Here is a 26790-nt window from a genome sequence, read left to right as displayed (position 1 = left end):
AAAAACTCTTTTTAAAAGGTATGTAAGAAATTCATTATAGAAAATGCATCTTAGAAAATAAACGCCCCCTTGTCCCCTCCCCATAACTTTTCTAGGCTTATCTATATATGTATTCTATATATACTGTTTTACAAAATGGAATCATAGTACATATCGATTTGTAAACTCACTTAAAATTAAATTGATAACCTTCGTAGAAGCACAAATATTTTTGAAAACCAGCTTATCAAAATTTTCTATTTCATGTCCTTTGAAGTTGAATCCCTCTCACAAATAGAACTAGGGGCGCGAAATTCTCATCGTTTGGCATATGGCTGGAATTTTGCTTCGTGTGTGTGTGTGTTTCTGTTTTTAAAATTAATCTTGGCGGTGATCACATGTATCATTCACAGATGGAAATAAATGAAGACCATCTACATGGGAACAAGTTGCTATGATGACAGAGTTCTTGTCTAGGTAAGGAAAAGCTTAATGAAAACACAGGGACGTTTCCGTAAGCCCTGATTAGAGACTGTTATCATGGGGAAGCTGGAGGAGGAGTAACTAGAAATTGAACATTTTAGGGGAATGGTTTAGGGAGAATATTTGGTTTTCTCTGGTTTGTCCTTAAGTGGAAGCAAAAATAAGAAGTTGGTAGCCCTTCAGGATGTCCTGACTGCTCTTAAAGTGGTGGTTACCGCAGAGATTTCTTTTGTGGGTCAGAGTTCTATTGTCATTTAAGTCGCCATTGTCCTTTTGTTTACTCAGTGTCTCACAAGAGATCTAAGTTATTCTAACACGTGGGTTTTACAGTTGCCCTTGGGTCACAGCTCCAGGAGATTCCACAGGGTGGAAAAACCTGCTGTTTCAGGACTGTCTGTGCCTTGAGCAATAGCCCGACTGGAAGCTGTGTGGCTGTTGCTGCACGGAAGTGTGGCATCCTCTGTGGTGTTTCTTGGCATGTGATACAAACGCAATAGAGGGAAAAGGGCTCTTTTTTTTTTTTTTTTTTCATATAGCAAATATGCTCAAACCTATAATTAAATTAAGAAATATCTAAATTCAGGAGAAATAATAGGAGGAAGCGATTTAAGCAGGAGAGAGGATTACTGCTCCAACTCAAGAAATCTGCTTATAGATTATCTGTTACATAATGCATTACAGAGATGTGCTATTACTGACCATTATGCTTTTTTTCTTCTTCTATGCCCCTTTCTTTGCAAAGTAACTTAAATGAGTACTAATTATTAAAATGGTCACATATTAGCCAAGCAACGAAACCTTAGCTCTGCCTTTGATAAAAAACACAGTTCGTAGAACTTCCCAAATTCCTATTTAAAATGCATTTAGTGTCTGTGAAAGTATTTTTTTGTGTGCATCTGTCTAGATTTCTTTTGCTCACTAGTAACAGGATATAAATTCTTTACCCCATTTCTGGGAATTTTAAACTGTAGGGGAATGAACAGATCTCAGGTGGTGGCATGCAAGCCAGACCACATAACACCTCTCCCCAGTAACCCCCTCCAATTTGTTTAAATTCAGTGAGCCATGAATTACTCTTAAAAAAAATTATCTAGTCCATTTGTAAAGTGGTTACCATCTATAATTTATAATTATACCGTTATAATTTATAAAAATACCATTTATAATTTTATAGACAGGATTATGTTTACGATTAGGTGTTTATGTGAAGCCACTTATGAAATAACTTATTTTTCTAAGCTACTGTAACCTTGCTCTTCCTGTAGTGTTAAACAGCCAGCCAATTTGTTGAGTACATCAATCCACAAGAATTAATTAAACTCTTACTTTGTGTTCACTGACCACTCCTGGAGTAGTGTGTGCGTTTACTTAGACACATGACACATTCTACATGTCGCTTTACTGGCAGTGTTTCTGAAGGTCAGCCTTTCCTTTTAAAATCTGAGTTTAACTACAGTCATCTTGATTTTATAGCCCACAAGCACATCCATGATCAATATATTTAAATGAGATTATGACAAAGCATATTGGTGTAGTAGGTAACATAGGAGCTGACCTTGAAGGATTTTTCCCCACCCCTAAGACTATAATCCACAAATTTTCCTTTGGATGCCAGAAGATCTCTTCCTAAAATCTGAAAAAGTCTATTCTTAAAACAAAGTGTGTTAGTTTCTTGTGGCTGCTGTAACAAATTTCCGCAAACCTGGTAGCTTAAAACAACAGGAACTTATTCTCTCACAGTTATGGAGATCAGAGATCCAAAATCAGCATCTCTTGGGCCAAAAACCAGGGGTTGGTAGGGTCTTACTCCTTTCAGTGGCTCCAGGGGAGAACGTGGTCCTCCCCTCTTCCAGCTTCTGGGGACTCTAGGCATTCCTTGATTTGTGGCTGCATCACTCCCATCCTTGCCTCTGTAGTCACATTGCCTTCTCCTCTTCAGTCTGTGCCAACCCCCCCCTCCTCCCCCCGCCTCATCTCCTGTAAGAACACTTGGGCATTTAGGGCCCATCCAGATAATCCAGAGTAATCTCTCCCACCCCCCCCCCCAATTCTTAATTTAATCACATTTACCAAATTTTTACAATATAAGGTAACACTTACAGGTTCCAAGATTTCAGACCTGATATGTCTGGGGGCCGTAATTTAGCTTACTACACACGGTATAGGTAAGAACCAGTTTCTTGACAAGGCTGATGCAAACTTGCGTTTAACCTCTTTAGGCTGGCTTCATTGGGACATTAGGTTTCAAGACTCCCATGCAACAGTCTTTATTACCCTCCCCTTCCCCCACTTACTCTTTTCACAACCATTTATTCCAAGGTCTCTGCATATAAAAGCATTACTCACCCACTCCTTCCCTGAGACATTTCTGGTTTAGGCTTTGAGGATCTCCCTTTTGCAAATATCCCCATTAATAAATGCACTTCCTTGCATTTTCCCTTGCATTTCCTTGCGTGAAGTCTTTCCCCTGACACCCTGTATCATTATGTGAAGTGGTCGAGACAGAGAAGACCTTTGTGCTGTTTAGAGAGTTTGTATATATTCATGAGGGCAGGGGGTCTGGCGGAACTGGTGTTCCACAGAGCGGGCATCCCTATCTGTGAGTACCTGGCACTCCTGGAAATTAAAGCATGATTAGAAAAGATTGCTGCCATGATAATGATGATTCTAATCGCTAAATAACACAGGTGCCGGGCAATGTCCTGAGCTTGTGTACAAACTCCTTCATTGACTCTTTGCAACAACACTACGACAGTGGTTCTCAAACTTGAGGGTGCATCCGAATCACCCTGGGTCGGGGGACCGGGCGAGGGGCTTGTGACAACACAGATTGCTGACCTCCATCCCCTAAGTGTCTGATTCAGCGGGTCTGCGATGGGGTTCCAGAATTTGCTTTTCTAACAAGTTCCCAGGTGGTGTAGATGCAACCGATCAGGGGACCCACTTGGAGAACTGCCCCAGGAGATGGGTGCTACTTTATACCCCATTTTACAGACCAAGATGGTCATAGCAGTAGGGTACATAAAATCAAGGATGGTGCCAGATTCCTGTCGAAAGTGAAGAAATAAATCTGCTTCAGACCGGCAGAGCTTAGAAAGGGAAGCTGAGCATTGGAGACTTTGCCCTCGTCCCTCACCCCCAGCCCCCATCACTCCCTTGGCAAACTGGATTCTGGGTGCCAGAGGGCACCAGGAGAATGGAGCGTGAGCACTGAGGACATCAGAGATAAGGAACCAAAGCTCCCTGGGGCCAGGCTCTGGACTTCAATGCCGATGCCGGCTTACCTGGTGTCACCCTGAAAGAAGGAAAAGACAGGTGAGCCACACAGAAGACACGCTGCCTGCACTAGGCTGGGCCTCTTTCCACTGGCTTCCAGGAGGATGTTTCGCCTGGTGCCTCCTGGGTGTTTTCTTCCTTGATCATTTCTCAGAGACAGAAGGTCTACGTCTCACCTAAGATCAATTCATTGTCAGATTTTTAAGCCTGTCTCTGATGACAATGCTTCAATGACTCATGATTTTGAGAAGCTCAGGTATTTAAAAAAATGAGGCTCATTCATTCACCAATTCTAAAGACACACCTAAAAATATTCCTCTTAAAAAACTGGGGCCACACGAAGGAAATAGAACCATACAATCAAGCATCCCCAATTCCCTATACGATCACCTCAAAAAACAGAACTGGGAAGAGTTTTCAACACAAGCTTTGGTAATTTTGCTGAGTTACTGACTCCACTCTGGTGGTTTATGTTTGCTTTTTGTGTGTGTGTCTGGTGTGTCTCCCCTCTGCCCTGCCCTCCAAACTCCAGTGATTGCTACTTCTCTATCTTGGTTTCATTGTCCTCAAAGCAGTCCTGTAGCTGTGGTCTCAATCACATCTAAAACTGTATCCTTCTAGCCATAGGATCCATTGAGGAACCCAGAATCTGATCTTTCTTGGGGATCACTGCTAACACAGCCAAAGGAAATAATATGTAAGAGTTCAATATAGAACACACAGTTTTGGTTGAAGGAAGCAACAACCACTTCTTTTAAACACATTTTATTATTCATGGTATCTTGTGCTCAGATGCTGTTTTTCCTCTCTAGGAGAAGAAATCCGGCAGGTGGCAGAATGCACAGGTCCCCCGAGTCTTGCGGCCACACCACATACTGAATAAGTAAGCTTTCAGTCTGGTTGTTCTGCCTGAGTGTTTCCTTGCCCATCATGCCTGATTTCTTATCCAGGGAGCAAGGGTCACACAAGGTGACCATCCCAAGACTAATTAGCAGCTACACTGTGGATATGGCATATGTGTCTTCTGAATCTACACACCCTTTTCACCCCTAACACACACTTTCCCAGTTTCTAAATTTCCATGGGCTCAGTGTAAAAAGTTATTGTCATGCAATGCTCAGTGGTGGTGTCTGGCGATGGTTGCTTGACTCTGTGGAAAGTGAGTGGAATTTGAGAAAATTTGAGAAATGGTGAAAGAAGAATTTTTTTTCTCCAAATTCAAAGAGAGAAATGGAACTAAATAATAATTTGAATGATAGGAAATATCATGTTGGGGTCCCCAGTGTGTGACCGACATGCAATAAACAACACTGCAGAATGACAATTATTGGGCTAAAAGAGGAATTGTTGCCAGTTTGGCTACAATTTCCTAGGCACCCTGGTACTTGGCCCAGAAATTAGTGGGTTTCAGGTGGAGTTGGGAAACTTCTCTTGCTCTCAGGACACAGAAATCCTAGACTCTTCTTACTGTCCTTGAGGTGCTTAGAAATGCCACAGAGAGCTCAGAAATACTTCTTTCTTTAGAGAGTCCCCAAGACCAGGAACTAGCCAACAAAAGTGCCCTGAGGCCTCATCGCCATCCTCAGGCTCCTGGTGGATTCCGGAACTCTGCTGGAGTCCACCAGGGAAGTCCAGGAGGTCACTGTGGGTGGCCTCTTGGGATGGTAAGCCAAGTAGTTATCATTACCTTCCTGACCCCAGGAATGAAAAACACTCCCCTCCTGCCCCATCTCCTAGGAAAACTCTAGAGGGACATTAAGGAAAAAGAAATAGTTTGAGGTACATGAGAGAAACGGTAAAAACAAGTATGGAGGTTAAGACTCATCTTAATCAAGTGTTTAATCCAGTGATTTCCAAGAACACATTGAACTAGCATAAGATTTCACTTGGTACAATGTTTTCACATTTCCCCCTTTTGAACACTCTAAAGATCTAGGCCTTGAATCCAACAGACAACGAAACCTTTCTGCAAGCACAGTGGGGAGTTGCCACTTGAAAACGGATACTTTGATCATTTTGCCCAATTAGTGAAAGGGAAGAAAATTGGGCACTTGTCTGAACTTTCATTTCTGTTTTATCTGTTTGGTTTTTCTTCTGATTTGGAGAAGCAGTAAAAATCATTTATACCTTCTCTCCTTCCTGTTTATTATTTTGATTGAGATGGAGGAGAGAACCAATAAGGAAGGATGTTTTTCTGGAAATACTAAACTTTAATAACCAAATTACTGAATATCCCAAAACGTCTAATTTAAAACCTTTCTATGTTACAACCATGTCTTCATTAAAACAGTGGGAAAATGACAAGCCAATAAAAGCAACAACTTTTAGTACCTCTTGGCCCAATTTCCTATCCAGTTGCACTGTCTTCAACATATAGCTAACACCAGTCTCGTCTTTGGTAGGCATACACTTTGTACAAATAATTTATCCTCCCCAAGCTTTGCTTTTATCCACTATAAAATGTGGATAGCACAAATGCCCTCATAAGACTGTATTAAAAATTAAATGAGATAACATGAGTATTGACAGAAGGAGCTACTTTACAGAACTTCTCCCTCAAAAATGGGCATATCCTTGATAAATGACATTCAATCCAAAGGCATTCTAACATTGTAGTGACCTCTGTTGCCTCTGAGATATCGTCTGTGGATCATGATTATTGCTTTTAGCATTCATCTAGAATCCTGCTGTAAGACAGTAGAGAACTTTGTACCTTGATTCAGGGAAACAGCCCTCAATTACCATAAAACCATGGGAGCTGGCATCCTTCCCGTCCAGAGTGGTCCTCTAACAGATTTCTTCCATTTTTTCACATGGTGGCCCTAGGAAGGTCTCCCATCTGGGGACTCCCATGATCTTATGAGCGGATTTGAGACAAAGGGTCTTGAGGAGTTGAAGCCTCGTCCACACGGCGCTGGCCCAGGGATCCAGGCCTGGGTCTAGAGTGACCCAAGTGGCTGGGCCTTGCCTTTACTGCCAGCACTTGAGCCAGATCTACGGGAGGACTGGGTGTTGGCTCCATTTTGTCTCCACTGTGTTCCTCCTGGAGATACTGTATAAGGTGCTGGCGTGGAAGGGCAGGGGTCTTGGGGTAACAGCACGATGGCTGGATTCAGGCAGTGATGTTTTGCCATTTATCTATTCTAGAAGTCCTTCCTGGTTCTCCCCCGACCCACCCAGCCACCCACCCGCTTTTATTTTTTTCTTAATGGAGGTACCAGGGATTGAACTCAGAACCTTGTGCATGCTAAACAAGCACTCTACCACTGAGCTATGCCCTCCACCCACCTTGCTGAGTCCCTTTTATGCCAGGCCCTGAGCTGAGGAATCAATGCTGAGCAAACATTGATACATTGCCTGTGCTGAAGGCGCTTAGGTCCATGCAGGAGGCATGGAGCAAATATTCCCTTTGGATAATGTATAGACTTATTCTTCCTTTCTTCCCCATTGACCCAATAATCTTGGCAATTTCCCATGTGGAGAGTCCCTGAGTGATGAAGTTTCCGTGTAGCCATCCCATCCCCCTGCTAGAGAAAACCTCGGAAAGTGCGGCAGCCTCCTCTTCTCTGGATTTCATCATAAAAGGAGGAGTCCTGAAAGACGTTTAATCAAAGACATTCTGACCAAGGTTACCTAGTGCCCTTCATCATGGATCAAACGCGTCTGGTTGATTCAGGTGTTTCTGCCGTAACCACGTGGCCCATCGTCTGCCTCCTGGCTCTGCTCGGCTTACCCGATTGTGACCTGGTGTCTGGCCTCCGTCTTCAAGGGGTCGTCTCATAGCACCGTTGACCCTCTGGCTGCCCGCGTGGCATCCCGTGGCGACCTCACTGTTGCCCTTTGCAGGTCCCCCTGTGTTAACAGAGAAGACAAAAGCCAACATTCCAATCAGAGAAGACAGTGCAGGAATGGTGCAGCCTTTGAGGTCTTAACCAAAACACCATCACCACCTTGAGGTTATTTCTCAGGGGCAAAATGTTGATTTTCACAATGGGTAGAGAACCCATCCCCTGTTCACCACTGAAGGTATTACCAAAATGTCTAGAATCATAAGGGGCTTCAGTAATACACAATTCTATTTTAGATCCAATACTGTACCTTGGCTATCTTTCCTTGTCAGTACATACAGCATTCCATTGTTTGACTAGTCAGAATTCCTTTAACACTCTTCTTTTATTGATGGGCATTTAGATTTGTTTTTCATCGACAAATAATAGCGTAATGAATATCTTTGCACGTGTATCTTTATAGATATGTGTAAATGTTATAAAAGAAATTCCCGGAAATGAAGCCACTTGCTGAAGAAATTTATCCAATACACACTCCTACCTGGAGTGAGAGAGAGTGCATTTTCTCAAGACTTTTAGACCAGCTCATTTCTAAGCAAAATGTGATCTAATTGTTTGTTTTACAACATGGGGAACCCAGTGTGCCGGGGACTTTACATACGCAGCTGGAATTGACAATTTAATTTACTTCTCCCAATAACCGCATGAGGTAAGAATTGCTAACTATTTTACAATTGAAAAACAAACTGTGAATTAGCTGCGTACTGTTAGGCAAATAATTTTAGGCAACACTCAGTGTTTCCACTCCCCTAGTAAAAAAAAAATGCAAACTGTCGTGCTGTCCTTACTGGCTGTATGGGTGTGATGGTCAGTTTTATGTGTCACCTTGGGTTGGCTATGGCCCCCAGCTATTCAATCAAAGCTAATTTAGCTGTTGTTATGCAGGTGTTTTTAAATGAGATAAAAGTCCTTATCAATTGGCTTCAAGTAAGGGAGATAATCGCAGATAACCTGGATGGGGACTGATTTCATCAGGCGAAAGATCTTAAAAGCAAGAGCTGAGGCTCCCGCAAGGAAGAAGAAATTCCACATGTGGACTCAGAGAATTCCCTCGGGTTTTTCCTGATGGTCTACCCTGCAAATTTCAGACCTGCTAGCCAGCCTCATAATTGCATAAGTGAATTCCTTGCAATGAATCTTTTAATATATATTTCTTACTGGTTCTGCCTCTCTGGTTGAACACAATGGGGCTGTGTTAAAAATTAAAGGACAATATCTCTGCAAGGTATTTTATGATGCCCTATGAATTGTGTGAAATGTGATATATTTACAGTTTGAATGTGCTGGGGAGGATGGCAGGTTAGAAAGAAGGCTGAAGTGACTAGGTGCTGGGGTGTGGTTTTGCCACCGGCAGGCTGTATAATTTTAACAAATGACATCATCTGTGGGCCTCCGTTTCCTTGTGATAAAGTCTAGAAGTAGCGAGTTGCACTGGATTATCTCTAAGGAACTCTTCAGGGCTAAAAAGTTTAGAAGTATGAGTTTGCCTTATATCCACAATTAGGCTTTAAAATCTTTTTTATCGTCAGCTTTGAGGTATCATTCACAAACAATAAAATTCACCCATTTTAAATGCACAGGCTGATGAGTTTGACAAATGCATCCAGCCATGTGACCACCACCACCACAGTCATGCTGCAGAACAGTCCCATCTCTCTGGGACCTTCCCTCCTGCCCCTTTGCCCTTTGCAGTCTGCCCCTCCCCCAAGCCCTGCCCCTGGACGCCACTGATCTGCTTTCTGTCACTATAGCTTTTGTGTTATTAGAGATTCATGCAAAGGGACTCGTACAGTATGTTTTCCCTTATGTCTGGCTTCTCGCACTTAGCACTGTGCTTTTGAGATTCATACCTTTGTTAGTGCGTTTTGTTATAATTTCGTATTGGCTCTTCGCATTTCTTCTAAAACAGATTGTTTACGTACTTCTCCCATTTTTAAATTTTTAATTTGCTTTCTTCACTATATATTTATAGAAGTGCAGTTTTTAAAATCAGTGAATAACATGGAAGTTGATTTTATTTTTCTAAAGCTTCCTGAGTGTCTTTTCCCACCCAATGGCCTCCTTGGAGCAGTGATGGCCATAGATGCCACCTTCTTGCTCTCTTCTTTCTTTGGAGGTGCTTCCTTCCTTCCACCTCCCAGCTTACCGCAGGGGAGCACGCGCTGGCCAGCTGGTCTCGCTGCCCTGGAAGGACTGAGGGGCCTTGGAAGGGGAAAGGACAGGACAGAGCCTCCGTTCCCACCCCTGCTCCTTGGCGCCCATCTGGGGTGATTCCCCAGCCACAGACTTATATCTCCTGACCCCGCTGGTTGTCCCTGAGTCTGTGCACCTGGTCCTGGGACCGGAAACCCTGCATGGCCAAAGCCTGGATTTGCTCTGACCTGCAGCCAAGCCTCCTTTTAGTCTTGTGTGATAGGGTGTACCGAGGGGTGGAGGAAGGACTGTCGCCCTCATCACGTTCTGCCTCATCACCCATCATAAAGCCTGAGAAACTTACACAGGGAGGGGCATTCTCCGCAGTGGCCATGTCCAAATCCTTAGCAAAGAGGGGAGGCTGGGCAAGTCTGCGGGGTTGGGAAACACAGGGTGATGGGGAATCTGCTGGGACAGACAAGGTCACTCTGGCCCCACTCAGCCCCAGAGCCACCTAAATGGCACCCGCATGTCTCCTCTTTCCCAGGCTGCACTGTCGTGTTGTGATGCTGGGAAGAGTCAGCATCTCTCACTGCCCTGCAGGACTTGGTCTGCCGCCCTGGGACAGGTGTGTGCCTGGCTTCTGGGGAAATCTTGTCACCCACAGGGGTTAGGTTTTATAGGGTGCCCTCAGTGTGCCACTACTTCGGGTGCACCCCAGGTCACTGGGCTGCCCTGTACCAGCCTCAGTGCCTAACCACCAAGCATTTGGCCCTTGGGGAAAAATACGTCTTATTTTCCAATCAGCCCATTGGCCACACACTAAGGACACATGACCTGCTTGTAAACTGGGGTTACCATGCTTAAGTCTCATATAAAGCTTAAGAGTGCTTTTCAGTCAGGCCCAGGTGGATTTTATTTTAATGTTCCTTTTTATTCTGCCTGTATCTAGTACAAGTTGGAACTGAAGAGGGTTTACAGCAGCAAGGAGTAATTCGAAATTAAAACAGTGACCGTGGGGGAAAAATAGTCTTAATTCAATTCCAGTGCCCATCTAAAACCTCTTTTATTGAAAACTATGACCTAGAAAATATTTGCATAACTATCTCATGATAATTTCAAATGTTCCAGAATTTCTTTATGGAACCCTCCCGAATTCCCATCTCTTAAGCAACTGAATCTTCCTTAAAAATCTTCAGAGTCCCCAAATCTTTAGAGACTTGATGGGCACTGTAAAAGGATTCTGGAGATTTCAACTCAACAGTCAGCAAAGTCCCTCCCAAATCTTTAGTTGGACTCTGGCATCCCCCAAAAGACTGGGATCTCTGTCTGGCTCTTGGGGTCCCCAGAAACAGGGAGCCGTCCTCAGCATATTCCCTGTGGAAGGACCATCTGCTCTGTTTTCTGTTGCAACACAAATAACACCATGAAGCTCAATGGTGAGTTTCAATACGTTTATTTTACTGCATGTGACCCAGGGAGGCTCAGACTTACAGGTATGTTTGTGCTATGTTTCATATTCAAATGCACAGCTCTGATAGTTTACTTAGCAGGCTGTGCTCTTTGTCTCCCTTGACTTCTATCAAGCACCAGATATAGTGTCATCTCCGTGTGGGTGCTCTGCAAACACTAATTGATGGTGATCAGGATAATGATGTTGACAAATGGCTCCATGAAACTGATGAATCATTTGCTGGAAGAGGCCACGTACAGCAATTATGTTGTCTTGCTTCACCAAACAGGTAATGTTTCATACCTCAGAGCAACACAGAATATTTTGCCTGCCAGTGCCTAGTCACTATTTCCAGTCAGTGTCGAAAAGGTGTCTTTGAAGAGAGCAGAACTTTTGAAACACGTTGATCCCGTAGGCAGACTCTTAATGTGAGAGATGCAGCTGTTTCCTTTGGTTCAGGCTACTACCAAAACCTGGCTCCCTCATGAGCTGGCAATCGAATAAACAAAAAGGTGAAGCAAGAAGTTTGAATCAGCTAATAAAAACAAATGAACTAATTTGTATGAGTATTAACACTTCAGTGGTATTGCTCCCACCCCTCTGTGGAAAGGTCTGGACCTTTTAAAACAAATTGGCTGTGGGATAGACAGGTTTACAGAAGAGCTTTTGATTCATCCATATCAAATTGCACGCATTCAACTGTTTTTGACCTTCAAAATGGCAAAATTCGTGTGGTTCAACTGAACGAAAGATTTAAAAATTCTCTAGCTCAGAGTGTGTCTATATAAACATAGGTAAATACTAAAGACGCAAATTCTTAATAGCTGCTTCCTGGCAAATTTATAATTAAAACAAAAAAAAAAAACTTCCTTAAATATTAAAATTTTGACCATAAGGGGATTTTTTTCCTACAGAAGCCAAAATCTGGTATTTGGATGTATTTCTGTGGTCAATCAGAATCTTTATCATTTTAGATCAGGGGTTGCAATATCCCAGACAAGTGGGATTTGGTCCTCACAGTCATGAACACTTTTTAAAAATATGAATCCTTTAGATAAGGGTAGAAATCTCCAGTCACCAAAGGCCTCACCAGTCTCTACTGTTTCCCTTCAGTGTTTAGTTACATTTTCCTGGGAGGCCCTCAAAACATTTCAGTTTGCAACCTGTCTTAGATGGCATCATATCTCACCGCTTTGGGTCCTCCGATGGGATGAGAACTTTCTGAGTCAAGGAATTAAGAGGGGGAACCCTGCTCCCTCCACAGATTCCACTTCATGGCCTGTTTTGCTCTGAGTATGATAGAAGGAGATGAAATACCAGAAAATGCTCGTCCAGTCTTGTAATCCAGGAGCTACAAATTGAAATAAGATGTCTCTCTATATTTTTTTTTATTGAAGTATAGTCAGTTTACAATGTTGTGTCAATTTCTGCTGTACAAATAATAGTTCAATCACACATATACTTACATATATTCATTTTCATATGTTTTTCATTTATTTCATAGGTTACCACAAGATATTGAATATAGTTCCTTGTGCTATACAGTGGAAACTTATTTATCTATTTTTTTATATAATAGTATCTGCAAGTCTCGAACTCCCAATTTATCACTTCCCACCACCTTCCCCCACCAGTAACTGTAAGTTTGTTTTCTATGTCTGTGGAGTCTGTTTCTGTTTTGTAAATAAGTTTGTTTGCATTCTTTTTAGATTCCACATATAAATGACATCATATGGTATTTTTCTTTCTCTTTCTGGCTTAACTTCACTTAGAATGATAATCTCCAGGTCCATCCATGTTGCTGCAAATGGCATTACTTTATTATTTTTCATGGCTGAGTAGTATTCCATCTTCTAAATATACCACAACTTCTTTATCCAGTCATTTATCGATGGACATTTAGATTGTTTGCATGTCGTGGCTACTGTAAATAGTGATGCTGTGAGCACTGGAGTGCGTATATCTTTTCAAATTTGAATTCCCTCTGGATATATGCTCAGTAGTGGGGTTGCTGGACTATATGGTAGGTCTATTTTTAACTTTTTGAGTAATCTCCATACTGTTTTCCATAATGGCTGCACCAACTCCATTCCCACCAACAGTGTAGGAGAGTTCCCTTTTCTCCACACCCTCTCCAGCATTTATCATTTGTGGACTTTTTAATGATGGTCATTCTGGATGTCTCTCTATTTTCAACCTCTCAGTTTTGCAAAAGTAAAAATATTGATGATATTTAGGGTTGGTGAGAGTGTGAAGAAATGAAAATTTGTTGGTAAACTGATGCAACTTTTTGACCAGAAAATGTGTTTATAATTTTGTAAATGTGTGTATTGTTTGCCTCAGCAAATCCACTTTTCCTATAAAAATAGTTACAAAAGCATGGAGACTACATACATCACATATTTGAAGACTTTTATCGTAGCATAGTTTGTAATACTAAAAGCTGAAAATAACCTAAATGTTTATCAATAGGAGAATGTTCAATTATTGTTACATACCATGGTTAAAAAGAATGAAGTGTATCTGTGTGTAATAGAAAGGTGTAAAGGATGTAACTCTGAGTGCAAAAAGCACACTTCAGAATAATGTCTATAATATGATCCCAGTAAAAAACAAAAGAAAATAACTATACATGTGTATTTTAATGGGCAGATGTAAGTCAATGCATAGAGAAAGCCCAGAACAGTGATACTCAACTTGGGGAGATTTTGCCCCTCCCGCCAAGAGGACATTTGTCAATGTCTACAGACATCTTTGAATTTCTTGACTGGGGGAGGGTGCTATTGGCATCTGGTAGGTAAGAGACCAGGGATGCTGCTAAACACCCCTCTGTGCACAGGACACCCCCCCCTTCTCAACAAAGAATGAATTGACTCAAACATCAGTAGCATAGAGGTTGAGAAACTCTAGTCTATAAGAATATGTAGCAGACTATTAGCAATTATCTTTAGCAATGTTGAAGAGATTAAGATATTCTTTTTATGTTAGTTAGTATTTTGCTGTATTTAAGTAAATTTCTTTTTTTTTTTTTTCAATCAATGTATTCCTTTGAAATTAGCACAAATGAGAAATACTAGTCCTTGGCTGGGAGGAAGTGGGTTACTCATTTTCATTCAGAAACGTGGTCAGTCCACTGCAGCAGTTGGGAAGCTAAACAATAATTTTTAAATTGAGACCAAATAGCTCTTTTGGGCAAAGAAGTATATATTAAGAGATAATGAATGTTCCCTGTCAATCCTGATTTTGCTCTCTTTAGAAAGATGGTTCCACATTTTAGACAATCAGGGCTTCCTTACTCTGAAATGCCTGTGTAAAGCCCTCCAGTGCTCCTGCTCTAAGCAGTACCCAGGACTGACAGCCCGCACGCCCACACGGCAGGGAGCTGAAGGCAGCCTCGGGCCGATGGCCACTAGCAACTGAAGCCCTCAGTCCCTCAGCCTTTGTGGAACTGAAATCCTGCCAACATCACGTGAGCTTGACAGTGAATTCTTCCCTAGTCGATCCTTCACTCTGCCAGCCCGTCGGACACCTGGGTTACGGCCTCAAGGAGATGCCCCAGAGCAGAGGACCTGTATCTGGACTCCTGACCCACAAAAACTGTGAGATATGAAACGTGAGTTGTTTTGAGCTGCTAAGTTTGTGGTAATTTTTTATGCACCAATAGATAACTATCACAGTTGTGAAATCTCACAACTTTTGACAGTGAGTCAGAGCCAGAGCATCTCCTAATCACTGAATTTTCCTTCACCACAAAGGGCACTGTAATGTCATCCCACGGGCCAAGAGAGCTTGGAACACAATACCTAGGGTAAGAGGAATCAGTGCAAACAAGTAAAATTACCTTCATGACAAGTTGGGGCACTTAGGATATGTGTTTATGACTGATATATGCACTGTCCTCAAGTGTGTTTTCACTCTAAAATCTTTTAAAATCTGATGTGTGGCCATTATTCTGGATTATCCACAGAGAACCCAGGGATGGTGGTCCACCAGGCTCCCTTTGGTTCCTAACAGCTTCCAGAGGAGGAACGCCCGATGGGGAGGGAGCTTCTATTGCCTTTGTGGAAAATCAGTTTCCTGGGAACTGAACACACTGAAGTATTTTCAGGTGAGTCATGTCAGTCAGTTCCCAGGAGCACATGAGACCTAAAGTTTCGAGATTTCAGGAATGGGAACTCTCAAAAAAGTGATGTTCTCATGGCACGAGGACCTCCCACACAGTTATCTCAATGTCTCCTTGAGCCCTAATTTACTCTCTAGTTTTATAATGAGTTATGATCTTTCTTCAAGCTCCTTGAAGGAATACAGATCATTACTCTGAATTTTAGTAGTACTAATAAAATAGGTAATGATACATTATTTACTTTCTGGTAGCTTATTCTGTGCCAGTCATTGTCTCAAATGACTGACATAAATTACCTAAGGGAATATCCCCTAAAAGGACTGCGGCTAATAATAATTATTACCATTTCACAGAGGAGAAAACTGGGCCTATGAGGGAGATGTGACTTGCCCAAGACCACACAAGAATGGGGGTAGGGAATAAACACCCAAGTGAGGTCAGCAAGCAGTTTGGTAAGTTCACAACTAACTCTGTCTCATCACAAAATGAGGTCCTGAAACTCACCTGTATCATTTTTAAATCAATTGAGGCATAATTTATATACCATAAGTTGTATACATTTTCCATACACTTTGAGTTTTAAATATTTATATAGCTGTGTAGTTACCACCACAATCTAAATTTAGACCTTTCCATCATCCTTAAAGTTTCCCTGTTTCCCTGTCTATCTCCACCTCAGGCTGCAGGCAACCACTGATCTGTTTTCTGTCCCTCTAGACTAGTCTTTCCTAGAATTTCATGAGTAGAATTATAGAGTGTTCTCTCCTGTGTCTGGTTGTTTTTTCACTCAGCATAATCTTATTGAGATTTATCAATATTGTTACATGTATCAGTAATTCTTTTTATTGCTATGTGCGGCTCTTTTGTGTGGTTATACATTTGATTTATTTTAGGAGGTCAGCATTATCCTAATAACAAAGGCAGACATAGATGTTACATGAAAACTAAACTAAAGGCTAAAATCCCTTGTGAATATATACAAAAATCCTCAATGAAATATTAGCAAGTGGGATTCAGAAATATATAAAAAGGCTCGTTTCTGATGCCCAAATGGGATTCATCTGGAGAATTCATTTACATTTGAAAATCAATCACTGTAATTCATCATATTAAGAGACTAAGTAAGAAAAAGCTTATAATCATCTCAATAGATGAAGAAAAAGCATTTGACAAAATTCAACATTCATTCATGATAAAAGCTCTCAGCAGGCTAGGAATATGCAGACTTAACCTAATCTTATAAAAATGTACAGCTAATATCATAATCCCATAAAATTAGTAAAAAGGCAAGAAATTCTTATTCCACATTGGGCTGGAAGCTCTGCGTAGTATAATAAGGTTAGAAAGAGAGAAAGAAAGAGAAGGAAAGAAAGAAAGGAAAGAAAGAAAGAAAGATCACACAGAATAGAAAGAAAGAAATAAAACTCTATTTGCAGACAGCATGATTGTCTATAGAGAAAATCTAAACAGATCCCTATGAAACAGCTCCTAGAACCAGTAAGTTTGCTTATTAAGGTAGGAAGATATAAGTCACGCATACGAAAAGTCTATTCTATTCATATAGAACAGCAATAGACAATTGGAATTTGAAAATTTTAAAAAGTACCATTAAAATGGCATCAAAAAAAGTTACTTATACATTTAACAAAATATGTGCATGGAGAAAAATACGATGTTCATGAGTTGGAAGATTCAATATTGTTAAAATGTCAATTTTCCCCCAATTTATGTAAATTCTAGTACAAGTCTAATCAAAATCCCAGAAAGCTTTTTCTTGTAGATATTGACAAGTAAATTCTCAAATTTATACGGAATGTCAAAGAACAGCCAAAACAATTCAGAAAAAGAAAAAGTCGGAGCGCTTATATAGTTCATTTCAAGAATTCTGTAAAGCTACAGTAATCAATGTGGTTGCTGAAAGGATAGACACATGGTAACCAGAATACACTAAAGAGCCCAGAAACAGACCCAGACAATTTTTGGCAATGATACAGAGGCATTTTAATAGAGAAAGGATGATCTGTTAAACAAATGATGTAGAACCAAATGAACATATATATCCTCCCCGCTGAAAAAAACCTAAACTTGACACATACCTCACATGTTACACACACAAAAAGAACCCATAGACAAAAATTCCAAGTACTGTATAATTCAATTTATGTGAAATGCCCAGAAGAGGGAAATCCATATAGACAGGAAACAGGACTAGTGGTTGCCTGGGACTGAGGGTAGGCTTGGGGAGTGATAGTTGACAGGCACTAAGTTTCCTTTGGGGGAGATAAAAATGTTCTGGAATTATACAGTTGTGATGGTCACAGAATTTTGTGAATATAGTAAAGTTACCGAATTGTACACTTTAAAAGGGTGAATTTTACGGTATATGAATTATAGCTCAATTTAAAAATCCCTAGTACTTAAAAGTGATTCTCAAGGCAGTTAATTCTAAGTAGAAAAATGTTAAGAAATAATCTAGCGTTAGGAAAACTTTAAATAAGTAAATAAATTTTGTCAGATTAACATGACAGAAAATTCTTCAGATGTTAAAATTATGTTTATTTTACTTTTTTGATTGAAGTATAGTCGGTTTACAATGTTGTGTCAATTTCTGGTGTACAGCACAATGCTTCAGTCATACATGAATTACATATATTCATTTTCATATTCTTTTTCACTGTAAGCTACTACAAGATATTGAATATCGTTCCCAAAAATTATGTTTAAAAAAAGCTTTTGTAAACACCAAAGGTACCATCCATGAAAGAAATAACTGGTAAACTAGGCTTCATTAAAATTAAAAACTTCTGCTCTGTGAAAGACACTGTTGAGGGAATGAGAAGACAAGCCACAGGCTGGGAGAAAATATTCACAGTAAACATATCTAATAAAAGACTGTTATCCAAAAATACATAAAGAAACTAACAATAAGAAAACCAACAACCCAATGAAAAAAACGGGCCAAAGATCTTAATGGAAACCTCACCAAAGAAGATACGCAGATGGCAAATAAGCCTATGAAAGGATGCTCCACGTCATACGTTACCAGGGAAATGCAAATTAAAGCAACGATGAGCTATCAGTACACACGTATTAGAGTGGACAAGATTCAGAACACTGACAACACCAAATGCTGGTGAAGATGTGGACCAACAGGAACCTCATTCATTGCCGGTGAGAAATGCAAAATGGTACAGCCACTTTGGAAGACATTTGCAGCTTCTAAATAAAACTAAACATACTCTTACCATAAAATCTGGCAATTGCACTCTTCGATATATATTCAAAGGAGTTTAAAACTTATGTCCACACAAAAACCTGCACACACATGTTTATGTCAATCTTATTCATAATTGCCAAAACTTGGAAGCAACCAGCATGTCCATCAGTAGGCAAATGGATGTAGGATGTTGATAGTAGGGGAGGGTATGGCAGGAGGTATATGGGAACTCTCTGGGAAAGTATGTGGGTACCCTCTGCTTAGTTTTTTCGTCAAACTTAAACTGCTCTAAAATACGAAGTCTCTCTATAAGAAGCTCTGCCTGTATAGGAGAATGCTTTTGATATACTGACAACTGAAAATTCATTTAATGCTATATATTTTTTCTATTTAAAGATGATTATAAGAAGAAATTATAATAAATTAATTATGTCCAAATATTAAGTGTGCATGTCTGTATGACAGACAAATGGATGCTTAAAAATTTTTATACTAATTTTTCCCATTTTTGGGCAATATTCAAGTGTTTTTGTCAAAAGTTCTCCTGTAACTATGCCATCAAAGGCTATTTAGGTCTACAGTCAATATCCACTGAATGTTGGAAGGCAAAAAAGTGTAAAAAAAAAAGAGTTAAAACAGCAAGACTGAAATGGTGGTATTTAGAAAGACTTTCTTGCAAAATTGACCCTTCACTGGCATCTTGAAACAGATATTTGAGGGTTTCCATCATTTCCCGAATTGGTAAAGGTGGTTTACGGTGCCTAAACTCTTTGTGCAAACAATGGTTTATGTTCAACATCTGCTTTCCTTCTGGGAGTCTGGAATTTTGGTACATGTGCCGACTAAAAATTGGCATTTTCCACCTTCCTCTACAAGGATTAAGTCTCTAGCAACCGCAGACTCTGGCCTTCAACACACCCTGAAAGGAGTTCAGGGTGGAGGTTGAGAATGAGGCACTGCGTGCGCTGGGAGAAATCGGCAAACGAGCCTTCAGAGAGTTAGATATTTTCAGGGGAAGATTTTATGAGCCCCAACTTTTCATCTTCTCATATCTAGAAAAGCACTCAAATCATTAACAGTGACACCTGCTCCTGATGGCTAGCAGGAAGCCTCTGCCAAAACGTGTGCTTGACTGCACACACCCCCCTTATATGTAATACTGACTTTCCCCCATACCTCTTTGGAGCAGTTCCTCAGCGCTATCTGAGATGCTGTCTCCCGGGCTATAGTCCTCCTTCTTCCCCAGATAATCTTAATTTTCAGTTCTCACATTGTGCTTTTATTTATTTATTTATTTATTTATTTATTTATTTATTTATTTATTTATTTATTTATTTATCAATCAATCAACAATGTTAGGCAGAGGGTACCTATGTGACCAGCCCTCAGTAAAAACCTTGGACATTCTCTTAGTCAGTTTGGACTACCATAACAAATTACTCTAGACTGGTTGGCTTAAACAACAAACATATATTTCTCACAGTCCTCGAGGTTAGAATGTTCAAGATCAAGGTGCCAGCAGCTCCTGTGGCTGATGTGCTCCTGCCTTCTGGTTGCAGATGGCCATCTTCCCCCTGTATCCTCACAAGGTGTAGAGCAGAGAGGGGAAGAAAGCTCTCTTATATCTCTTTTTGTAAAGGCACCAATCAGTGTTTTGTAGTTCTCCACATATGTCTTTCACCTCCTTAGTCAAGTTTATTTCTAAGTATTTTATGTTTTTGATGTTTTGATGTTTTACTTTCCTTTTCCTCCTATTTCATTGTTAGTGTTAAGAAATACAACAAGTTTCTGTATGTTAATCTTGTATCCTGCTACCTTGCCAAATTGTCTTCTCAGCTCTAGTAGTTTTTGTGTGGAGCATTTAGGGTTTTCTACATACAGTATCATGTCATCTGCATATAGTGATAATTTTACCTCTTCTCTTCCAACCTGGGTCTGTTTTACTTATTTTTCTTCTCTGATTGCTATGGCTAGGACTTCCAGGACTATGTTCTATAGAAGTGGTGAGAATGGCCATCTATGTCTTGTTTTAGAATTTAGTGGAAAGGCTTTCAACTTTTCACCATTGAGTATTATGCTGGCTGTGGGTTTGTCATAAATAGCTTTTATTATGTTGAGATATGTTCCTTCTATACCTACATTGGTAAGAGTTTTATGTTGAATTTTATCAAATGCTTTTTTTTGTGCACATATTGAGATGATCATATGATTTTTGCCTTTTTTTTTATTGATGTGGTGTATCACATTGATTGATTTGTGTATGTTGAACCATCTTGTGTTCTGGAGATGAATCTAACTTGATCATAGTGTATGATCTTTTTTTAAATGTGTTGTTGGATTTTTTTGCTGATATTTTGTTGAGAATTTTTGTGTCTATAGTCATCAAAGATATTGGCTTGTAATTTTCTTTTTTGGTAGTTTCTTTGTCTCGTTTTGGTACCAGAGTGACAGTGGCTTCATAGAATGAGTTTGAGAGTGTTCCCCAAAAGTTCCCTTCCAAACTTTTGGAAGAGTTTGAGATTTATTGGTATACATTCTTCGTATGTTTGGTAGAATTCCCCAGTGAAGCCATCTGGTCCTGGACTTTTGTTTGCAGGGAGGTTTTTTTAGCTGCTGATTCTATTTCATGTCTAGTGATCACTCTGTTCAAATTATCTTTTTCTTCTTGATTGTTTTAGTGGACTATATGTTTGTAGTAAATTGTCCATTTCTTCTTGGTTGCCCAATTTGTTACCTTATAGTTGTTCACAGTATTCTCTTATTTTTTTTTTTTAATTTCTGTGGTGTTGGCTGTAAGTTCTCCATTCTTATTTCTTATTTTGTTTATTTATTACCTCTCTCTTTTCTTCTTGTTGAGCCTCACCAGAGGTTTGTTGGTTTTGTTTACTCTTTCAAAAAACCAGCTCTTGGTTTGATTGGTTTTTCTATTGTTTTTTAAATCTCTATTTTATTTATTTTGTCCCTGCTCTTCATTATTTCTTTGTTTCTGCTGACTGTAGGTTTTGTTTGTTCTTCTTTTTCTAATTCTTTTAGGTGGTAGGTTAGGTTGTTTATTTAAGATTGTTCTTTATTTTTGAGGAAGGCCTATATTACTATGAACATCCTCTGAGGACTGCTTTTGCTGCAATCCATAGATTATGTGTGTGATTGTGTTTTTATTGTCATTTGTCTCGAAGTATTTTTAAAATTTCTTCTTTGATTTCATTGTTGACCATTGGTTTTTTACTAGCATGTTATTTAGTCTCCATTCAGTCATTTTTTCTCATTTGTTTTTCTGTGGTTGATTTCTAGTTTCATGTCATTGTGGTCAGGAAAGATGCTTGAAATAATTTTTATCTTCTTAAGTTTGCAACCTAGCAAGACAATTCTATAGAACAGAAGGAGAGATAAAGAACTTCTCAGACAAGCAAAATCTAAAAAAAAAAATTACAGCAATACTAAATCTACCTAAAAGAAATATTGAAAATTCTTCTCTAAATAGAAAGGAAGCATAAAGCCATGGAAAAAAGAAAACCAAATGAAAAATCTGATAACTACAATAAGAACAAAGAATAAACATGAAGATGTAAAAGAGGACATCAAAATTATAAAATGTGGGAGAAGGAAGCCATCCACCAGTGACTGTGCCACTCCAGAGAAAGCCAGAAGGCTGCTATATCTAGACCTCACCCCTCCACTCATCAGAGTGCGCCACCAACAATGATGTCAAACAGTGCCCTCTGGGCTAGCGGAGATGACTGGGCTGTGTTGCGCCCTTCCTTCCATGTGAGCTAGCAGTGGAGATTTCTATGGTGGACCCAGGCTGCTCTACACACACTCCTAGCCTCAGCCCACACCACACTCCAGTCCCCTGAGGCTGCCTCTGTGCAGTCAACCCCAGTCCTCTACCCCACCCTTCCTATGAAGCCTGAGCTTCAGCACCTAGCCCCAGCCTGCATCCCCCAGCTTGAGTCTTGGACTAGGGCTCATATGGACCCTCTGTGCTGGTTTTTCTCTGTTCTGTCTGCCAAGCATCTGCTAGTTTCTCCTCCTAGCCCCTGTAGCTCCCTTTCTGTCCCAGCTGACCTCTGCACTGGAAAGAGATCTTCCTAAGGTGAGGGCACTTTTCCTCCTTTGCTGCCCCCTCCCTGTGGGCTGTGTCCTTCCCCAATTTCCCTTTTCTTTTTCTCCTACCTGGTTTTTTTAGGATTTTCCTTGTAGTTCCGACTGTAAGAGATATTCTGCCAGTTCAGTAGATATCCTGTGAGAATTGTTCCATGTGCAGGTGTAGTTTTGATGTATTCATGGGAGAGGGTGAGCTCCATGAGCTTCTACTCCAGCATCTTAAGGCTCCTTCTCTAAGCCCAGACTCTTATTTCTTCCATACATGGTGTTGATGAAAAATTAATCAGTCAATCTAAGAAAAAAATGGAAAATTTTATTTAAGCCAAATCGAAGATTATAACCTGGGAACAGCATCTCAGAAAGCTCTGAGAACTGTTCCACTCATTAGAAGCCAAAACACAGTTATATAAGTTCTTTGAGACAGAGGGCTGTACATAAGATGACGTATTATTGACAGTTTACACAATCCATATCTGCAAGTACAAAGTGATGGGGCATCGTGACCCTTTACAAGATCGAAAAGGAATGTTATCTTTTAAGGAGTCGTCATGTTGGCATTAGGAGAATGTTGCTGTTTGTGGTTGAGCAGGTGTTTGTGCCAGCGGTGGAGGTTTGGTCAATGCAGATGGCAGATACACCATCCACAGTTGAGGGGAGAGAGAAGGCTAAATGGCAAAGGGCAGAGAAAATTGCTTATGTTTTGCCCGTAATATATGAATTTGATTTCACAATGGAAAAGTGCTAAATACATGAAATTGAGATTTTTTTTCCCTTTAATTAGCAGAAATCTTTTGATGTCCAACCACCTAGATTGTTTTTGTTTCCTATGTATCCTGGCTCCTTGCTTTCCTCTTTGGAACTGTCGCTCGGCTGAGAGGCTGTCTCCAGGCTTAAGTCCTCAGTGTGTCTGCCAAATGAAACATAATTCTCAACTTTTAGGTTGTGCACTTTTAAAGTCAACACCTATAAAAAGTTCAATCAGATTCCAGGGCTATAACAAAGCTTTAGATAAACTAGAAGAAAAAAGAAAGAAAGAAAAAAAAAAAACCCACTTCAAATGCTTCTTCAATCCTTCCCCACTCCCCTCCCCATCTCCCATTCTAGGAATTCTCTGGCAGCTATGAGGTTAACCTTGTACAGGCTAAATTTGCTGCTGGAGATTTGAGTAAATTTACTCAAATGAGAGGAAAAGGAGAAGTTTAAAAATGGCTCTATGTTTTATGGCTATGATAAAAGCTAATATAAAATATTCTATGCCTATGTTTGTAATTTCAGAAGTACTTTTCTGATTAGAAAGGCTAAAAACAAAACAAACAAACAACAACAAAAAAACCCCCAAGAGACAAAAACCCAAAATGGTACCCAACCTTCTTTCTTTTTGCTGCTAGTGAGTGGATTGAAATGTACAATTTTTCAGTATTAAAAATAAGACAAGTTTCTATAAGTGGCGATGTTTGCAATAATTTTTACCTATTAGAGCCTCTGAAAAAGGGAGACAATATGAAATGAGAGGTGGTCTCTAATTAGAGATACACTTTGGAATTTGAAAAAGCAATTTTAGTTGCTAATGAGCTCTTGTCAAATCAGACATCTGACAGTTAGAGGCTGATTATTTTCCGGTTTCTGTGCACATTTTCAAATGGGTTAACTTGGACGCTGAGAATAACAAGATTAACAGGGGTTTAGGAAAGCTTGCTTTGTCACTTGGACTTCGAACACTGCTGCTGGCTGTGCAAGGTTTTTGTTTTGCTACAGGAGGAAAAAAGCCGCTCTTTTTTTTTTTTTTCCTGGAATCTTGCCTCATAGATTCTAATTGCCTGAACTTGACTCTAAGCTGAAACCTGATACCGTGGGCTATTTCAGCCTCAGCACAAATTGTGCTGGACTAAAAGCAAACAAAATTCAAGACTATGTTATCACTGCAGATTCAGGACACTCCTATTGTTGCTGGCAGATGCAGCTTGTGTCCAGGTTCTTGTCCTGTCTCAGAAAGAATTCAGAGGCAAGAAGTGGAGGTTAATAAAGTGAGGATTTATTAAGGGATGGATAGAACACTCTCAGGGGAGAGCGCGCAGGCTCAGGTGAGCAGCTGCCCTGAGTTTCTTCAGCAAGTTAATTACACAGGGTGTAAAAATGAATGGGAGGAATATTCATTCAGGAGGGAAGGGTGTGGGGTCACATTCCCTGATTTTCATCCCAACTCTACCTTCCTGAAGGGAGAGTTTTTGTCCTTATTTAGTCTGGATTGGAATCAGTGCATGTTGGGTACTTCTAATCTGCAAGGCTAATTTTATTAAAATGAGGGCATAATGAGCAAAAAGTTACATTCAGATACGGAGATTCCTGCCTTTTTCCACCTTTTTTTTCAGCCTCCAGGCAAATGGTCACCCCAAAAAGTGAGACCACTTATCAGCCCAGAGGTTCCTGCTTTTCTTTCTCTGCCCAGGGACTCCTGGTGCTTACATGATGTGTGGTTTTCCTGTATCTGGCTTGTGCCCCTCATTTCTGCCCAGTTCCTTCCATTTAGCCTGTGTCCCCGCTTCTCTGCTCAGATCTAGCCATCTGCCTGCTCTAACACTACGTGGGGCCACAGGCTATGAAAACATCATGGATGCTGGCTGGACCGCCTGGATCACACAAAAACGTCCCCAGGAAATGGCTTATTCTCTAATGGGACCACCTAAAATCAGGCTGCCCATCAGCTCTCTATTACTCACACAAAAAGTAATTGCATTCTTAACCTGTTATTTCTGCCTCGAACTGCAAGTTTGGGGAGGGCTGTGAACTTCCTGCCCACCCCTGGCTGACTGGACTCCTGACCCCTCTCAGGGATGGCTCTCTCTTATTGCAGATTATGTTTGCCTTTCCTGATTAGCTTCAGTTCGCAGCAACAGCCTGGTAGACTGACCCAACTCTCCTTGTACACGTACGTTAGTAAAGCAAGTTGATCATTAAGTGCAGCTACCCCTTAAAAGGGATTAATCTTTTTCTAGATGCTCACTGGATACATCACCAGTTGAGGGAGGTTTTGAAGATCTATTTCGAAATTTTTAAAAGTTCAAGATTTTCTCTTGATCAGTTCCTGAACGTGCTGTGTCTTTCTTAGTTAAGTGGTATAAAAATGTGAAAATATTTTTTATCCCTTTTGCATACAACTCTTCCTGATGAAATGTCTGGATAAGAGCAGGAAATGATTAAAAAATATGAAATTATAATGGCTAAAAAGGACACACTGATTTTGCAACAATGGGAGGAAAACCAAAATCCTAGTGGTATCTGGAAGGCATGGAGAGATGTGGAGGGGCTGGTGGTCAGCGGCACATTCATGATCTTTGTCTTTTAAAAAAGATTCTAGGAAGCCTTCCCCTCTTTCAGAAGAAAAACCCCTCCTGCATCCTTTCCAAGCAGCTGAGAAAATTCTGAATTCAGACTGACTGTTGAAACCTGATTACTCACAGTGCTGGCAAGGGGACAGTGTGGGTGGCCCCGGCTTCTGCACTTTTCCTGAAAAACATGCAAAACTAGAACTGACTGCCTCCTCGCAGTCCTTCTAAAGCCAAGGACTCATCTGAAAACTTCCAACTGAACAGGAAATCCTAGGGCAGGGCATTGGGGCAGGCTTCCGTTAACCCGTGGGACGTACTGTGTGTCCTGCTTGGGGTGCGCTTATAGCTAAAATGCACACTTGGGGATTTTCATTTTTTTGTGTATCCCCTGAGCGTTATGACACTGCTTTGCTGGAAGGCATTCAGATCAGCTTCAGTTCATTGGCCAGGGTTATTCTGTGCCTGAATTGCTGCCTTAGGTCACATAAAAAAGATTCCTATAGAAACTTGAGGAGGAAGCCCTGTTTTTTTTTTTTTAATAAAGCTTTGTAGTTAATGGGATTTATTTTACCCCTGAGTGAGGAGGGCATATCTGAGATCAATAATGCAGGTTGGTCTTACCTGCTGCATGGGGGTCCTGCTGATGCTGGAAAAACGGATGTGGGGCATGAGGGAGGGCCGTGTCCCAGGCTTCAGTTGAGCCCCTGGGGCATGTCCCGCCAAGTGTGGATGCTTGGCTTCGCGCAGGAAAGAATTCAAGAGTGAGCCACAGTTGAGTGAAGGTAGATTTATTCAGAGAGATACATTGAAAGGCAAGAGAAAGGCCACGAGGTGTGGGAGTTGGGTGC

General features: G+C 40.6%; 1 long non-coding RNA gene across 1 annotated transcript in view; it reads left to right on the top strand.

Annotated features, from left to right (window-relative positions):
- The first annotated feature begins 11266 nt into the window (after positions 1 to 11266).
- LOC135322238 (uncharacterized) overlaps positions 11267 to 26790 on the top strand; it is a 59512-nt gene continuing 43988 nt past the window's right edge. Inside the window, exons 1-6 of the long non-coding RNA XR_010382554.1 lie at positions 11267 to 11461; positions 12677 to 12811; positions 14429 to 14785; positions 14928 to 14980; positions 15140 to 15280; positions 15649 to 15747. This is a non-coding gene — a long non-coding RNA (uncharacterized LOC135322238). The remainder of the gene's footprint in view (positions 11462 to 12676; positions 12812 to 14428; positions 14786 to 14927; positions 14981 to 15139; positions 15281 to 15648; positions 15748 to 26790) is intronic.

The sequence above is a fragment of the Camelus dromedarius genome, chromosome 10 (genome assembly GCF_036321535.1).
Source record: "Camelus dromedarius isolate mCamDro1 chromosome 10, mCamDro1.pat, whole genome shotgun sequence".
NCBI lineage: Eukaryota > Metazoa > Chordata > Mammalia > Artiodactyla > Camelidae > Camelus > Camelus dromedarius.
The sequence above is the reverse complement of the archived record's forward strand: the minus strand, read 5'-3'. Positions and strand labels throughout refer to the sequence as shown.